Below are 13,877 nucleotides of genomic sequence, written 5' to 3' on the forward strand. Positions count from 1 at the left end.
TTATAACCCAATTTTATTATTTTAGATTTTAAAAGAAAAAGTAAAAAAAAAATTTGGGGGGGATTTTTTTTTTTTTTTTTTTTTGGGGGGGGGGGTGCCCCCCCGCAATTTTTTATTTAAGTTTAAAAAAAAAAATTTTAACAAAATTTTTTTTTGTGGGGGGGAATTTTTTTCTAGGGGCGATTTCTTTCTCTTGGAAGGGGGGTGGTACCCTCCCCCAAAATAGTTATAAACCTTCCCGGGACCTATGAGAAGCTACCCTGTTAAGGAAAACCTGATCGGTTCAGCGGTTAGCGAGATCCTTCGGTACAAACACACAAACAAACACACAGACAGACACACAGACATCCTGTTACTTTAGTATAAGGATTATTGGTTAAAAAGTTTTAAACAAACAAATCAAAATTCAACAATAGTACACACAGTTTTTAAGCCACGAGCAAGATAATGTGGTTTAAAAACTCAGAAATATTTACAGCCTAAAGTCCCCTCCCTCTCTGAAAACGTATGACTCAATAGCGGACAGATATCTATTTCCCTTGAGTAAAAATTTGCTTATAGGTAAAAGCTGTACCTATAGTTTTTTGTTTACATGATGTAACACTGCATTTTTCGGATAAAAACTAATTAATTTGTACTGTAAATTTGTTGGTAAAATGGTGAGAAATCACTGATCCTGACCAGGGATCTAAAGGGATAAGACAATGGTAGATAAATTTATGTCCATCCACAATGATGATACACACAAATTACCTTTACTGTTGATTAAAATTCGAGGTTGAAACGTTTGGACACTCAACTTTATGAATCAACCAATAGAAATTAAATAAAAGTCCCCAAAGCTGTTGAGCAATCGTATAAGAAATCGTTATTATAAAACTTTGGGGACTATTGTACCCTTCCTCGCTGGTTCCTGACTCACTTGTTAAATTGTTGTACAGGAATAAAGAAGTAGGCAACTGTAATTATTTGAATGGGGCTTATAAGTAGCGCAGCAACAATAAGGCCGTAAAGGTTTACAAATTAAAATTAGAGAAAATTCTAGGCTAATGCCCAGTTCACAAATAACTTTTAGAGGTCAACTGATTTTTTCTGTAGGTTAACTTAAACGAGTACAACCAACAAATACCTTTATAAAATCAGTCAACCCTAAGCTTTTATAGGTCGACCTATAGTCTTTTATGAACTGGGCTTAAATGTAACAATAGCAATATGTCATTCTGTGGATTGAACTACTTAAAGTTTGAACACTGATGTATAATACTAATCAATCACAATTTTATATAGTTTGTAAGCCAAGAGAAAATTTTGTGACCAGTATAAAGATCCGTTAATTAATTGGTTTAAATCAGAGTGACCAAGCTTTTCAACTAATAAATTTTATCTACAGATGGAGTAATTTGCTTATCTTCATTTGGGATGTATAATGTATATTGTACATACATCTATTGTCCATTGCATGCCCTTAATATCAATGTTTACTAGAATTATTTATGTACGGAGAATGGATATAAAAATACAATTAAGGTTGCCAACATGGACATCATTTATTGGTCAGTTTCTTCATCTAGTACTAGGAAGGGGATTGGATAAATTGGTTGGATTGAGGTATTGTTTTTTAGCCAGTGTTTTTTCACTTCATTAGAGTACAATTTAATTTTGTGTAAAATCCAATTAATAATAAATCCATTTTTATTTGAGTAAGGAGTGGCTTCGCTTAATTCCTTGCGTCATTGTGGGACATATTTTCCATCAATGTTTCAATTTTTAATTTATATGAATTAAAACAGCCAAAACTGCTATTTTCTACTTTGCCAATGGATCCTAAGTGATAAGACAATGAAGAGATATTGATGATATACTTCCACAGTGATGATAACAAACCTCTATCATATTTTTAGTAGCGAAGCTACTCTATAATTCACTTTGTCCGTCCGTCAGTCCGTCAGTCCGTCCGTCAGTCCGTAACGCTATGGGGGAAATGGGATTTACTCAGCTCCTATAAAAGATAGAATGCTGAAATTTTTTAACAACATTCCCACCATCAAGGAGCACAATTAACTATGAAACATCATTGACGGTCGGACCGATTTTTAGCAGGTTTTAGGCTATTTTTATATTTTTCACAATTTTCTCCATATCTCCAGTGTTTATGGTCCGATTTTCAAAATTTTTTCAGTTTGTTTCGGAACGCAATGCCTAGCCGTTCTCGAAATCTTATCTCCAAGCCCTCCGAATGACCAACATAGTGAAGTTTACGAATGTGTATTTATTACCATGAAAACAGTAAGTCTAAAACAAAAATATAAGAATTAATTACATAAAATTAATGGTTATTATTTTTGTAACATCGAGGTTGCGTGATTTCAATTTAATAAAAAATATTAATTTTCTAAAAACTTTAAATTGGCACGAAACATATTAAATCGCATCAGAAATTGATAATTTTAGAATAAAATAATCAATAATATAAAGGAAAATATTCGTATGTCAAAACTTAGCAGTTAAATGGTCTATTTATTGAAAAATTAATGATTTAAATTTCTTCATAAAATTGTACCATTCTACGCTTATTTTCAAGAATTAAAAGATAAATTCTTACCACATATGATGTCAAACTAAGCAGGAAGGCTTATTTGAGATATTCCACACATCAGAGCGCATGTATATTCAAGCAATACATTATTTTCATTCACGTAGCTCCTCACGTGGGACTAATCAAAGGAAAAGTGCGCGTCTCTTTTGTTCGTTTACAAGCCACGCGCCGCGCGGAGATAGTTAGGAATGCCGCGTACACACTCATTCTCTGGGGAATTCTGGTGTAAGGAAACAGGGATTAATGGGTTCGAACTTGCCAGGGAATACAAGAAATACATACCGAAACACACCCGTCTATTCACTGGGAATCGAACACAATACCTCATCTTTGCAATATGCGTGCAGACAGTGTCCACGAAATCACAATCTCACAACACATAAACCACAAGAGTTTAAAATGTCATGGCCATAAGGCCTAAAATTGGTTATGGTAACTTACGAATACCACAATAACTCAAACCGACTCCACTACCACATAAGGATAGGAATAAGGAATGGGAAAAGCATTCAACATTCATGAATTGCACATTTACCACTCACACATCTCATTATATCATGGCCTCATAATCTCAATAAAATTAGAATTACAGACCATGTAATTGCGAATACATGAATTAATAATCAATAGTACCTAAACTTCAATTAGGTACCTACATAATAAAATAGGTAAATGATTTTTATACTAAAAATCGCATCGATAATTAAATAATCAACTCAAACTTTTCATCAAAAGAAAGAAAGATTAAATAATAACATTTCTTCTTCTAAATCTTTTTGCTAGAAAAGAAAAGTAAAATTGCAAAAAAAAACTTCTCAATAATTAGAATTTTTCTCCGACAGAAAAATAATTGTGCTTACATCTAAACATTTTTCAGATAAGATAAGTAAGATCCTTAAATCTAAACATGTTTTAATAAAATAGATACTTAAATCTAAATAAAATATGACTGTAAAAAAATCATCAAACTTCGGAAAATTAAAATTTCATAATTTTAAATCTTCATGAATCAAAATTGCGTAAAATTAAAATTGCAATTGAAATATGCAAATTAAATTTACCAAAATAAAACAAAAGCTCAATATAAGAAAAGAACTTCTCTAAAATGCTGAATCTGCAATTTCTCTCTGTTTTAAGAAGAAAGCATATATACATATACATATTCATACAGTCATAATTGAAGGCAATTGGGGCCTCAGTTAGAATGAATCCCTCAAGATACAAACTAACATATCCATCAAATAATAATAAATGCCATGTTCCAGCTATCCTGTTGGACGTTATGACTTTCCATCACAACTTTTGATACTGCATAATTTCTAACAGGATTTCTGGCGCAGGGCTACATCAACTGAAACAAACATAATTAGTGATGTTTAATTCAAATCAAAATAAAAAGAATCATGAAATAATTCAAGGAAACTTTTAAAATCATCAGTCAAAGCAATCAAATAAAATATTTTATGCTTTAGTTTTGCCGTTTTGCGTATGCCTGGCCGAGGAAACAGAGCTTAGTTACGGCGTAAAGCGGTCTTATTAAGCTTAACTCTACGAAAATCGAAGAATCTACTTAATTCATCGTGAAAAAAATCTGCATTTTTTCTTTAGATACATCAGTTCAAAGGTAAATAGTAATAATTTTAATATGCATGTAATATTAAATTATTTATGTAATTGTAATAGATCATAAAGAAATATTTAAATGATGTAAAATCTCATTTTGTTAATTTCTTATCATATCAAATTTCAATCCAACAAGGATAAAATGTTTATATCTGCGCAGGTACCTAGGAAATTTTCCTCGAAAAAAATCCCTGGTCCCGGAAAGACTTAAATCATTGAAAGAACTTGCGTAAACGTATAAAAAACTTAAGTTTGCATTTCAAATGAAAAAAATCTTGCATCGATTTGAAAGTTTAAACGAAATTGTATCAAAAATTGCGTTACTTATAAATCTTAAGAAATGAGTAATTTCTTTTTTAAAAATACTGCTTCAATTTTAATATATGCGATAAAAATGAAGGTAGAGTTAATTTAAAATATGCATAGTTTATCTTAAATTAATTCTGTGATATTCATATAAAATAATAATCAATATTTTAATAATATCATACATCGTGTTCATTATTATAAATGCTTAAACATGAACGAAAAATATATATACCTAGGAAAATGATTGCTAAAAGTATTTTCTCAAGGTTTAAAATTGTCCGAAGTCGCTAGGTACGTATATTACTACGAATCTCTGCTCTCGGAATGAAAAAAAATCTTTACGCGTGGATTAATAGGAATCCCAGCTTCCGGAGTGAAAGAAAAACTTTTGTACATGAATTGTTAAAAATCTCTGCCTCCGGAATGAAAGAAAATCTTTGATTTGCTTACAAATTTAAACAAATATCTTGATTTTTGCGATAATCTTTTAAAATAATAATGAAGAATATTTTAAACGTTATCATAATAATATTACATGTTGTGTTCTTTACTTTAATGCATTATTTCATATGAGAATCTGAGAAATAACATTTTTTTAAGTAAACGTGAACCATAAAAAATACTTTTTCGAGGTATTTTTATTCTGCAAAAATCATTTGGTAGTTAACACACGAACTTTTGCTTTTCAAAATCATACTTAAAGAAACAAAATCTCTTAAAATCTGCTTTAAAAGTCTAAACAGTTTTGTAGAATTTTTGTGCTTAGGTATGAACAATAAAATTAGTTGAATAATGAATACTTATTCTTTACAGAACCGATTTAGGTTCCTTTCACAAGCTCAACATATAACTTGTAATATTTTTTCTTTAAAGATCATTTTCATACATAAATAGTTTATGTTGTAGATTAGATATGTGTGGTTTGAAAATTTTCAACAACTTTCTGGCGGCAACACCCGCCATATTTCCACCCGCCATTGCAGGCCTCTTACCCTGTGTCGGGCGGCAAGGTTGGCAGCAGCCAAGTGTGGCTGTCATAAAACTTAGAATCATCTACCGGCTTTTGTCCGGCTGGAACCGAATCATTCAGCGGCTCAACATCCGCCGTAACAATATTATCAACAGCTAAAGTATCGTTACCAATATCATCAGGAATAACTGCAGCATAACTAACATCAATATCAGTAATAGCCACGGCAACACCCGCCGTAGCCATGCTGTCAACGGCTGCAGCACTAGCAGAACCAAAAGGTTCATCAGCAGCGTTACAAGCAGAACCAACAGGTTCAATAATAGCATCACAAGCAGCACCAACAGTCGGCTGCGGCTGAACATCTGAGCTTTCTGGTTTTAAAAACCCTATAGCTTCACTTTCCAACTCGAAATCTGAGCAGACAACATACCTACTCTTTGCTAATCCATTAGCACTAACAGCAAAATATCCAGATCCAAACAGGCTGGAGTAAAGCATGGTTTCTCCTACTGATCGTTCAGAGTAGGGAAACATCGACGGGCAGAGGTGCCCAATGAGCAAATCCACCTGCCCATTAACCAAAGTAAAATCCTCAGGTTTCATATCAAACAAAACAGCTGCCTCCACAGGATTCATGGAGCAGATCGCCTCTTCAGGACCAATGAGAGGCACTACCACAGGTTCTAACATGTGATAATTCTTGTGTCGATCAACTAAACATAGCTTGACCGTCGGGAGACATTTAACTTCACCGTCAGCTAGAGAAATTCTTGCTGAACGTCCAGTAAAAGGTAACTGAAGTTTATTAACAAGTGACTGGGTTACCATTGAGGTAGTTAAACCGGTGTCCCACATGGCGGAGACTGGGACCTTCTGGCGATTAACATCAACGACGTCTAATTGTTGTAACATTAACATTAGGTTCGCCTCAGGGGAAGTATGTGCTTCATAGACGGCGGCAGCCATATCAACACTCTCATGGAGAAGGTTGTTATGGGTCATACCACAATTATCCACTTTGCATCCGCCTATTACATCTGCCTTCGGGCAATCCACAGATTTATGCCCTTTCTGCAAACAAAGCCAACAGCATCCAGCACTCTCCACAATACTTTTCCTGTCTGGCACTGACAGGTCATGAAATTTTGGGCACTTGTAAAGTAAGTGCATATCATTACAGTCATTAACAAAACATGACTGCTTCATCTTAGATTTACCAGGTTTACCTACGGCGGTAGCTGCTGTCGCAGGATTACCCTTCTTCTTAGAGGGGGTGTCCATATCAGTCGAACACCGCATTAAAATAGCGCCCCTCTGTTCCTCCATAATCTGCATCAACTTTGGCAAATTTGGGACATCCATTGAGCCCAATGCCAAATTGAGCTTATCTTGAAAATCTCGGGGCAACTTCTTGGATAACATCTCCAGAAGTATCACGGTCAACCACTGGCTTGTGGTAACCTCATCTTCTTCATCATCTTTAGTCAGCTGCTCCAGCTGGCTAACTGCACCACCAAACTCTGCTAACACAGTCACAATCTGGTTGGAGTCCGACGGTTTAGACTTCTTCTCCCATTGGTTGAAAAGGCAGAGCATTTGACGTGTCTTCGACTTGAAACGCGCGTCAAGGTAAGCCCACTGAGATTCATGCGATTGAATTTGAATCAATTGAAGTCTCAGCTCTTTATTTTTACAGACCTTCTCACTGCTCAACAATAACTGTAAATATGACGGGTCCTGTCCTACAGTAAGCTTTTTAAAATTGTCTTTGAAACTTACGTAGGCTGCTTCTTGGCCGTCAAATGATGGAAGAAGACGTTCGTCGACACGATTCATATATCCTGGCGTGAACATAGAACCGGCGCCGAACTGTGGTGTGCCAAACGGTGACACAAATGGCGATGCTGTCGAGGCACCCGCCGTCGTCGTGGGCGGCTTCACAGGTTCAAGCTTAACCTCAGCCAGCCGTTTCATCAAAGCAGACAAAGTGTTTATAATTGAATCAGGCAAGGGAAAATATGGCCCTTTAATAACTTTCACGATCTTCAAGCATCGATCATATAGTTCAGCCTGATGGTTAGGCAAATTATCACCAACTACATCAACAACACTTTGAATGTCACTAAGCTCTTCTATAGCATCAAGAGCATCTTTCAAGGCACTATAGTCTTTTTGCACAGTAACTATATCAGAATAAATGTCACTAAACTCATCAAGCTCTTGGATTCTCAAACCAAGCTTGCTAAAACCGCCCATGATGCTGTCGAACGTTTCGAACTTGTCGTGGACAAGGATTGACTCCTTAGTGAGATGTCTAACATCAAGTTCTGAAGTATCACTGACCAACTTCATCACTCTACTTAGCTCACTGGTTAGGGCATCAACGGCTGGACGCAGCCGCTTACTCAATTGTTCACCTTTATTCTTTTTAGGACCCATGATTGTCACTAAAGTTAACTGTACTGATTACGACTATAATAATGTGTGTTAAGGTATCACAACCAACACATTCACAAAACTTCACAGATTCTTCTTAGCAACATCTGTTCTGTCTTGTTTTCATTGTTTCGGAACGCAATGCCTAGCCGTTCTCGAAATCTTATCTCCAAGCCCTCCGAATGACCAACATAGTGAAGTTTACGAATGTGTATTTATTACCATGAAAACAGTAAGTCTAAAACAAAAATATAAGAATTAATTACATAAAATTAATGGTTATTATTTTTGTAACATCGAGGTTGCGTGATTTCAATTTAATAAAAAATATTAATTTTCTAAAAACTTTAAATTGGCACGAAACATATTAAATCGCATCAGAAATTGATAATTTTAGAATAAAATAATCAATAATATAAAGGAAAATATTCGTATGTCAAAACTTAGCAGTTAAATGGTCTATTTATTGAAAAATTAATGATTTAAATTTCTTCATAAAATTGTACCATTCTACGCTTATTTTCAAGAATTAAAAGATAAATTCTTACCACATATGATGTCAAACTAAGCAGGAAGGCTTATTTGAGATATTCCACACATCAGAGCGCATGTATATTCAAGCAATACATTATTTTCATTCACGTAGCTCCTCACGTGGGACTAATCAAAGGAAAAGTGCGCGTCTCTTTTGTTCGTTTACAAGCCACGCGCCGCGCGGAGATAGTTAGGAATGCCGCGTACACACTCATTCTCTGGGGAATTCTGGTGTAAGGAAACAGGGATTAATGGGTTCGAACTTGCCAGGGAATACAAGAAATACATACCGAAACACAGTTACAGATATCAAAATTAAATTTCCGGTCGTTTAAAGACACAACCATGAAGGCCAGACTGCCCTTTTAGCAGGTTTTAGGCTATTTTTATATTTTTCACATTTTTCTCCATATCTTCAGTGTTTATGGTCCGATTTTCAAATTTTTTTCAGTTATAGATATCAAAATTAAATTTCCCGTCTTTTAAAGAAAACAACCATGATGGCCGGACTGCCTTTTTAGCAGGTTTTAGGCTTTTTTTATATTTTTAACATTTTTCTCCATATCTTCAGTATATATGGTCCGATTTTCCCAATTTTTTAAGTTAAGGATTTAAAAATTAATTTTCTTGTTGTTTTAAGTAAATAACCATGGCGGCCAGACTGCCTTTTATCAGGTTTTTGGCTATTTTTATATGTTTTACATATTTCCCCATATCTTTGTCTATTTTGATCAAATTTTCAAACTTTTATGGGATATCAGTATCAAAATAATTTTTCCAATTGTTATGAGCATCTTTAATATAATTTACTTTGACCATCGTCATCATACAAAATAAAACAAGGTTTCATGTTTATTTTATCCAATAAATCTATTCTTGATTTTAGTAAAAACCTTTTAAATCTACCTGTATGTATTCCCATCTACGATTTTTTGTGCTTCGCTACTTATGGATGTTGTCATCCTTGTTTTAATAATGTTTCATCCATTTTCATATTTATTGTTAAATTTTCTTTATTCTTACAAAATACTACTTTTCTTTTCAGCATATCTAAACTTTATTTTCAAATAAATATTTTTTTTAATTAAAGTTATCAGTCTTTTTTACTTTTAATATTTTTATATCAACCTTTAATTTTTTTGCCGGTTGTGCCTCAATCTCCCCTTTCTTACAATTTCTCTTTCTGCCCCTTTTTATTCAGCTCTCCAATTTTACTCTCGCTCTACAGACACTCTCTTCCTAATAAATATAGTAGATCTAGATCCCTAATCGGTAAATTAACCCAATAAGAGCACAATGAATTAACAAAATCGTTAAAACTGTCTGACATCCCATTATATGAAGTAATAAACTCGTTTTTGTCTGTAGATTGAACTGAACCGACTAAGTTCTCCATTTTAGGGAAGTTTTATATGGTTTTAGGCAATTTTTTCTTTAGATTGGAGTCATGGGATGTTTTGCAGCTGTACCATACCTAGAGGTTATGGGCGCAACCGCTAGTATATAATGAGTCAGCCACATATGGTTTAATTTCTTTTGGTAAAGATAGCTTTCTGAAAATATTTCATCGCTAATATTATTGTAATGAAGTATATGTAACTAGATATAAGTTAACACCTAGCTAAGTTGGACAAAATGTTGTATGTGACAGTTCATCTAGGGTAATAAATACATTATCTCTCTCTCTCTCTCTCTCTCTCTCTCTCTCTCTCTCTCTCTCTCTCTCTCTCTCTCTCTCTCTCTCTCTCTCTCTCTCTCTCTTCCATATTACTCATCTCTTATTCAGTGGGCCGCTTCTTGTGTGTTTGTGTGTGTGTATTGGCTTGACGGCCTACTACAGGCACAGCCAAGCACTTTTAGTTGATTTCCTTCCATTCTTGCAGCAGTCCACAAGTACAGCGGCCCACTCTTCTGTACAGAGTATGGACGGCCGCACCCGTCCGTATGTACAGCAGTTAGTCAGTGTGTTAAGTTCGCTAACCTTTTTATACATTTTTATATTGTTTGTGTGAGCCTTTTGCAGACTTAGATACAGAATCGTGATTCCTTTTACTATTGTTTTTTTTTATGCTAAAATTAACGTTTAAATCATTCTGTTAAAAGTGTGATTTCTCTATAATTTACATTTGAATTATAAAATTGCTAACATATGTTTTTAAAATAATTAATGGTCTTATTCATATATATTATCACTTTTAAATGTAAAAATATTTGATAAATAAGGATGATAATATCAATGAAAGCGAAGCCAAATTATGGTATATCATTTTTAGATGCGTAAAAGTTAAATATTAGAGTGTCGATTCCTCGCAAATTGCTAGGCGAGCACAGAATCCCCTCTCTCCTTTATTTTAAATCAAACTGAAAATAAGGGGTAGGGCATCTAATGTTTGCGCCACCCTCACAAAGTTTAAGCAAAAAAAAAATAAATTGACCTCCATTTTTTTTCAATTTATTTCCAAAATGAAGGGGGTGGGCTTTATGCTAGGCACTTGAAAGCATTTTAAAAAATCTTCGTTACATTATAGTGGTGTTCGGTAAACGGACTGACAATCCCGATCTATAGAAAAGCTTTGTTACTAAAGATAATATAGAATACACCATATGTAGGTTTACATTTTTATGCCGGTATTAACTGGAATATCTTTATTGGATGATTCATTCTTCAGTTCCTGTTAATAAGTTTACACTATTCTTTTTATAGTAAAGTAACAGGATGTTTGTCTGTTGTGTAGATAAGAAGTTGCCAACCGCATAACCGGTATGTCTCTCCTTTACAGTAAAGCTTCTTATATGTATTTTTGGTTAGGGTATCTTCACCCTCCAAGGACAATGATTCATAGAATAAAATACGAAAACAAAAATCTTAAAGTTAAAGTAGTAGATAGATACACCTTAAATAAGATTTTTTTCTCATACTTTTTGTGTGAATTATGACTTTTAAAATGTTTGTGTGTGTTTTCAAATCAAACAAAGTTAAAGCTTCTGCTGTATTAGAGTTTTTTGTACTATTGCAAGTAGAAAATTGATTGTACCGAGATTGTATGAAAATGCCGGTGAAAAAAACAAGCACAGTTTTATACATTAGAATATTATCATGTTAGTAAATCATTTTAAATGTTAATGTTATTAATTTAATTAGGTATCTAAACGGATAAAACAAAGGACGATTAATTGACATGCTTCTCTAATCATTTTAAACAAAATTACCCCTTCTGTAGATAAAAATTACCAACCAATTAAGATTTAACAAAAGTATGAAAAGATAAAAAACTAATACATAATATGCTCATTAATTTTTGGGTACCCTTTTAACTTAAAGTTCAATATGTCCCTCCCTGAAATTAAATAAATGTAGCTTGTCTTAATATGCCACCCAAAGGGCTCTGGTCTTTTACTTCTCCCCAGTTATAGAGTAGCTTTGCTTCCTAAAAACATATGTATGTTTATGATTGTGTGGCTTGTCTTAATATGCCCCGCAGAGGGCCCCCGTATCTGTATGTCTGTCCGTCTGCCTGTAGTGCCATGCCGGTAAGGTACAAAAATCTATTGAAGGGTTAGGGTCATCATGAATTGCTGCAAAAAAGTAACAATATGCATTTTAGCTAACTTTCTTTAATAGTGCCTTTAGATACTTATATTTATCTGTTGGGGATATTTCAACTTAAATAAAATAGTTTTACCTCCCATTTAAAAATTATGAAAACGAACAAAGTTTTTGTAGCATTAAATCTATTTTTTCTTTTCTTTTCTGGAATACTTGTAACATTATGAGAGCACCGAATGATATCTACACGTGAAAGGATTTGGGAAGAGTTAAAAATTCCTGCATATGGATGGTGGATACACGGATTTATAATGATCAACATCCGGTTTTAATTGTATATACAATTTTTTTTCTTTACATTTTTATCCAAATATCTTTTTGCAAACTGTCTCTTTTCTTCGAAAAGTTTTTGTATAAAAAGAATAAATCTATAAGTTATCCATAATAGGATCGTGTGTTAGGGTTGTTTTGTGAATACAAGGGAGGGGGGTTATCAAAATCAAATTGTACAGAACCTTAGATGACAAGATTGGTCATGATATATTCACGGACGGATAGAAAAAAAAGGGTGCGCCAACCAAACAGACAGGCGTGTATTCATAAGGTTAGAAAATATGCGAATAAAGTAGACTAAGAATGTACGAAAAATACTAGGGCAAATAACCATTAAAATACTGCCTCTCAAAACTAAATCATTGTATTTGTATTTTGTATTTTTAAGTATTTTTGTTTCGAAAATGGCCTCAAAACCGTTGGATAATAACTGGTTCTCATCCATACTGAAAAATCATGTATAGGATCGTATTACAGATAATTTTCCATGAATATCAAAATAAGAACCATAAAGTTATTGCCATTTTTTAGCCTGGGACTACGGTCCCTCGGGGCTTACAAAACTGTTGTTCTTTCCTGATATTTTTTCATCTTAATTTTCGCAGAAATCTGTCTATAATAAGATGCAATAAATAACTATTAGAGTTCGAGAAAATTCAACAAAAGTATGTACTGTACAAAATCCATACAAAATTATTAGGACTTATCAACAATACTAATAAATAATTATATTTAACAGTTGAGACAATAATCCCTAATCTCTAAAATATGACAATCAAAACATACGTAGAATATCTATTTGTTAAATAACGTGTCCTAACTTTTGTGATTCAAAAAAAAAAATTAGCTAGTCGGTGTTTTTAGTGAGTAGTAGATGTAAAATGATCCATAGAATTTAGATATATTATTTTAGAAGTAATTTAAGTTTTTAAAAAATTAAGTTGTTTTAAGGTAGGTACTAAAACGCAACAAAGAAAGAAGCCAATTGCCACTATGAACAAAAAATTTTACACCTTACTTTTTGAATTATGTCGGGCAATTATTGAAGAAAAAAACATTTTTTAATCCCGGTTAATCAAAACTTTGAACTTTTGGAGCTCGTCACAAATGGTTTAAAATAAAAGGACAAAAATTAGGACACGTTCTTTCGATAACCGACTACCTATTTAAAAAACTTTCTAATTTTTCAACCTTATAATAATCCTTATATAGAAAATCCAACACATCTTGAAATATAAATATTCATGTGTTAGTTTGAATATTGGTTTCCTAGGAATAGCTAGTTTAGAGTGTTAGAATATGAATAATAAACTTATTAAAAAATTGCTTAAAAACGTGATTCTTTTTTAAGGCTATACTAACATTTTTAGGACTTAATTACAGAGTTGCTTCGCACTTAACAATATAACTTAAAATTTTAGGAATCATAATTTAAAAAATTAGATGAAAAGAAGGATTTTTTATAAGAAAATTGCTGTCAAAAAGTTTTTAAATCAACATGTTATAAAAGGACCTATGTACTTTAT

The sequence above is a fragment of the Acartia tonsa genome, chromosome 8 (assembly GCF_053477335.1).
Source record: "Acartia tonsa isolate MP-2025a chromosome 8, ASM5347733v1, whole genome shotgun sequence".
In the NCBI taxonomy this organism is placed as follows: domain Eukaryota; kingdom Metazoa; phylum Arthropoda; class Copepoda; order Calanoida; family Acartiidae; genus Acartia; species Acartia tonsa.